The following is a 6,000-nucleotide window of genomic DNA, read 5'->3' as shown; positions in this document are numbered from 1 at the left end:
TATAGTACAGTATAATTTTTTTCTGCTTTTGAAGCCTAGAAATACATATTAAAAGAAAGTGATCTCGTGTATAAATCACCTGATTTACCTATAGATCTATTTGTAAAGAATCAAAAAAACTGAAGAACACTTTTGAAATATCATAATTTAATGAGATATGGATATGATCAGTTACAATACGTTTGGTAATTTGGTAGGTTTTTGATGACAACATTGTTAGTTTAAGATGCAAAAAGATTGACATGAGCTTTCAGGAAAAAACAAAAAACACCCAATTTACCCATTGTCTCAGATTTGATACACACATTATTAACATGGTGTAACTGTATCATAAAAAATTGATTGTCAACAAATTTGGCATTTGTTTTCAATAACACGCTTAAATTTAGCAAAAACCTTTTCCCTCCAAAAGTATTTTTGAGATTTCACGGAAGTAGCGGTTTTGAAATGAGCAGAGAAGGCCCTTCTACTTCCCCTAGTGGAATGATAATGAACTACAGGGCAAAAAACATGGACCAAGTCATAGTCAATTGGTTTTTACAGAAAGTTTGGATCATGCTAATGAAATAAGGGTCCTAGAAATGCCTGTATCAAAAAGGTTAAAAAGATACATATAATAACACAGCGTTAACATATTCTGTAACAGGATTAAAATCAAGAGAAGATGGGTGGTTTGATTATCTTTTCAGTTTCAACCTATAAAAAGTCGTTTATTGGTGAAAACATTCATGCAACTCCTCCTCTCATCATGCATGTTAAAAGGAGTAAAAGGTGTTTGAATCATAGCTTATCGAGTAGACCCAGACTGTGTGTTTCCAGTGCAACTGTGCCCTCGCAGCCACTTTAATTACATGCAAATCCTTCAGCGGGCTTTGGAGGAATAGGTGTGTTTGCACGGCTGTCATGCTTGTCCATCTGCAAGAACAATCATGTAAAAAGGCTGGCTCTTAAAAACCCGGGAATAAAACCCTTGCAACCTTTTTCCCCTCTCGGTTGTGTAATTTTAGACTTTTTGTGATGGTGGTGCTGCAGGGGTGTGCTGTTCCAATGCATGCAATCCTGTAGCTGGGAGACGAGAAAACCATGAAACAGCTTTGATAAAAGATGCCTTATCATCAGACATATGACTGTGAGGAGGCATCTAAGCCCCCACAGGGTGATAAAATTGTTAGATATAAGTTTCTCTCTCTTTTTTACCTGCACTCACTGCAGTTTAATGTTGCTAAGCTATAGATACACCATGTTACACTTAATGAGCTCTATAGAGCTTTTAATTAAGCACTTTCTTCTACATTTTTTCGCATCGGCCCAATCCACTTAATGACTGTTTTGGTTTTTAAGACGCTGTTACTGTTGCTAAACGTGAAACATGGTGCATTACTAGATGTTTTAGTGTCTTTCAATCATAATGGGAGACTGCAACAACAGCAAATAAGCAAATATGATTGGCTAAGAACAGGGTTATGCTTTATAGTAGCCAATCAGTGTCAAGCGATGAAAGTTAGCATTTTCTAAGTGAAGATATAAGAAGTGCAAAAGATTCTTTCAGTTGAAGGTTTCTGAGATTCAAAGTTTAATTTATTTAGATTGGACTGTAGAGTAAAACACTTTTTTTAAAGGATTTGCTTTGTTGTAAAAAATTATACAATTATTGAAGGTTACATAAAATATGTGTCTATTTAACTTACTTTAATTGACTTGAAACACTTAAGACTTGAGAAAAAGTCTCAGTCTTGACGAACATTAATACTACGTTCACACCGGGCTCGGAAACGCATATAGCGACCAGTTCCCGTGAAAATATGTAAACGGGGCTGGAAAACGGGGACGCTATCTGGCAAAACTTGCCAGTTTTGTGTATGAAAAGTCTGAAAATATTTACAAAAATCTCAGTCCTTTGGATGTTTGTCCTTCTTTTTAAATATGTAAATTTTTTAAAATTTGTGATGTTTTTATTAAAGATAGACCTAAGTTCGTTCTTAGTATTTTGTGTGTCATAAATGGAAAAATGACCTTTTTCTCCCATAAACCTTTTCCAAAATTATTAAAACAAGTTAAACATACAATTAAAGTAGATTTGGATCTTTGGAGCCTGAGTGAAATGCTCAACCATTTCTTCAACAACAATTGTTTATACATCTTTTATTTTAAAAATGTTACTTTCACCTATTCTTTAATTACTGTCAAATGATGCATCGAACAAATGCTAAAAAGTTGCTTTCTTTAAAAATAAAAAGCACATTTTTCTTTGTCTTTGTTTTTTTTTATTCACAGTTGTCTTACAAAGAAATCGTTGCAGAATTGAACAAAAAAAGGAGAGAGAGAAAAAAACAGACCTTTTCGTTGTATTTATGTGAAGCTTCAATTTCTTAAGAATGGCCAAAGAGAAAATAATCAACCCCTCTCTCTTTTCTCTTGTCCCCCCCCCTTCCCATGTCCTCATATGTGAATCAGGTAAAGTCAACGCAACCACGGTGAGTATTTATTTATGCACGGAACGGGCGCGCGCGCATACTAGCGCGCATAAGAGCATGCACACGCGATCCCGCACACACACGTTGATAAACTGCAAAAACCTCACTTAGGCTCACACAGGACGCACGCAACATGCAGCTCACAGCCAAGACACGTTCACCCACAACGCATAGCGCTTGTCAGTGTAGCAGGTACGCACAGCGGGCACGCGCACACGGACGGGCACACGCACTATTTAGCCTTGCACTCTCCCGGTTAGAACAGCTATGAACAGTCTTAACATCGTTAGCTGGAATGTGCGTGGACTTGGTTCTGGGCCAAAGAGATTGAAAGTGTTAAATCACCTGGATGATCTTAAAGCAGATATAGCTCTGCTGCAGGAGACCCATTTATCTTTATCAGCTGGTCAACTCCTGTGCTGTTCCCAGTATCCAGCTATGTATTCTGCCAGTTTCAACTCCAAACAAAGAGGGGTTGCAGTTTTGATTAATAAAAATGTTACATTTACTCATAAGGATACAGTTACTGACCCAGAAGGCAGATTTGTAATCATTAATATATCCATTCAGAATAAAGACTTTTGCATCGCCAGCATCTATGGTCCTAATTTCGACGACTCTTCCTTCTTTCACAGATTTTTCACCTCACTCTCAGTTCACTCTGACTCCACAATCATTATAGGAGGAGACGTCAACCTTGTTTTGGACCCTGAACTTGACAGACTCAGCACAGCAGCAAACCAGCGTACATGGCAGTCTGCAAGTATTCTAAAGCAGTACATGAATGATCTGGGTCTCTGTGACGCTTGGCGCTCATGTCATCCAAGCACTAAGGGGTTCACCTTTTTTTCTCCAGTTCACCATTCACAATCTCGTTTAGATTATTTATTAGTCAGTAACTCCCTTTTGAAAGAAATTAAAAGTTCCAACATTCATCCAATTATTATCAGTGACCATGCACCAGTTTCTGTTACTATTTCAAGGGAAGTACCCAGACCCTCGGGTTCAACCTGGAGGTTTAATACGTCTCTGTTAAAAGACCAGGAATTTATTGAATTCTTTAAAAAAGAGTGGGCAACCTTCTTAGAATTCAACAATACTTCTGAAATATCACCAAGTATTCTTTGGGAAGCAGCAAAAGCAGTCATGAGAGGGAAAATCATCTCTTATTCAACGCATAAAAAACGCAAGGAGAAAGCAGATTTATTAGAATTATGAAATAAAATAAAAACTCTGGCGACTGCTTATGCTGCTTCTGCACAGGAACACATACTGGGGGACCTGAAAAATTTAAAGCTGTAGTTAAATGACATCATCAATAAACAAACACAATTCCAGATACAAAGGCTTCGACTGGAAAGATATGAAAACTCAAATAAATCTGGCAAATTTCTAGCTAATCAGCTTAAAATTAATAAAGAAAAATCAACAATCACTTCGATTATGGACCAAACAGGGAATGTCACCCATGACCCGGTAAAAATTAATAATGCGTTTAAAGACTTTTATCAAAACTTATACACTCCACAGATCAATCCATCAGAACAAAGCATCAACTCATTTCTCAACGATATAAACCTGCCCAAGTTAAACGAAGATCAAATCACAAATTTAGACTCTCCGCTCTCGTTGTCTGAGCTTCATGAAGCTCTGTCACTTATGCCTAATGGTAAAGCACCAGGGCCTGACGGCTTTCCTGCAGAGTTTTATAAGGAATTCTGGGAACAACTGGCACCAACGTTTTATAAAACGGTAAAATTTATCAATGAAAGCCAATCTCTACCACCTAACATGAACTCTGCCAACATTATCCTTCTTCTAAAACCAGACAAAGACCCCACGAGTCCTTCAAGCTATCGCCCCATTTCTTTAATTAATGCAGATGTAAAAATTATCTGCAAAGCACTAGCACAGAGAATAGAAAAAGTCACTCCTCACATAATTGACTTTGATCAAACTGGATTCATCAAAGGCAGACACTCGGATGACAATGTCCGCAGACTCGTTAACATAATAGACTTTGCCACCATCAAAAACCAGGAAATGACTATACTATCACTGGATGCTGAAAAAGCCTTTGATAGAGTAAACTGGAAGTTCCTCATTGCTGCCCTCCATAAGTTTGGGTTTGGAGAATCATTCATCAATTGGATCAAAATATTATATCACAACCCCAATGCATCAGTTAGAACTAATAAACAGACTTCCAACAGGTTTTTTCTTGGAAGAGGAACTAGACAGGGTTGCCCACTCTCCCCCTCTCTTTTTGCAATATTTATCGAGCCTCTAGCTGCAGCAATAAGACAGAATGAGAGTATTAAAGGAATTAAAACCAAACACAGCCATCATAAAATTAGTCTCTATGCAGATGACATATTACTGTTTTTAAGTAATATACATTCTGTAAATGAAACGGCAACAATCATTAATGAATTCTCTTCTATATCAGACTATTCCATTAATTGGAATAAATCTGTTTTATTACCACTGAACAGTAATGCGGAGCAAGGACTCACAATACCAGTTAAATCAGGCAATATAAAATATCTAGGTATTTATTTTTCCCCCAAAATATCAGAACTGGTGCTGCTAAACTACACCCCATTACTGAAAAACATACAGGACGATCTAACACGCTGGACCAACCTGCCTTTGTCCCTTATGGGCAAGGTAGCCACGGTAAAAATTAAAATCTTACCCAAAGTTAATTATCTCTTCTCAATGATTCCCACACAACCGCCATTAAAATGGTTCAAAACATTAGACTCATCCATATCAAGCTTTCTATGGAACAATAAACCTGCAAGAATTAGTCTAAAAACTTTAAAATCTGCAAAAAGCTGTGGAGGATTAGAATTACCTAACTTCCACAATTACTTTCTTGCAAATAGATTACAATACATCTTAAAATGGTTAAAAAATAATCCAGAAACCAACTCATGGTTAGACTTGGAACAGGCGTTATGTGGAAAGATCAACCTGTCAGATCTTCCATTTATTAGTCAAATAGTTAAAAGACAGGATTGTTTCAAAAGTATTAATATAAATGCCACTTTAACAGCCTGGTGGGAATTTCTCAAAATATCAAAATCATCAATTCAACCGTGCAAAATGACACCCATCTGGAACAACCCAGACATCCTCATAAACAAAAAAATTATCCACTTCCCAGCTTGGCAAGCAGGGGGCATAAAACAACTAGAGCACATAATTATTAATAGAAGATTCATAACTCCCCAGGAACTTCAAGACAAACACGGAATATATAACTTCTTGGAATATCAGCAACTTAAATCAATTATTACTAAAAAGTTTAAATACAGAGACAACGATTTAAAGCTACCAGATGTAGTTACCACTCTGATCAATTTCTCAATGAATAAAACTCTCTCCAAAATATACAAACTTTTATGTAATTTAGATAACAATATTTCACTTCCGACAACAAAATGGGATGCGGATTTGAGCATCAGCACAGATGAAAGCTTCTGGTCAGAACTTTGTCTAAACACCTTTAAAATGACAA

The sequence above is a fragment of the Oryzias latipes genome, chromosome 24 (genome assembly GCF_053564925.1).
Source record: "Oryzias latipes strain Hd-rR chromosome 24, Olatipes_Hd-rR_3.1".
NCBI lineage: Eukaryota > Metazoa > Chordata > Actinopteri > Beloniformes > Adrianichthyidae > Oryzias > Oryzias latipes.
The sequence above is the reverse complement of the archived record's forward strand: the minus strand, read 5'-3'. Positions refer to the sequence as shown.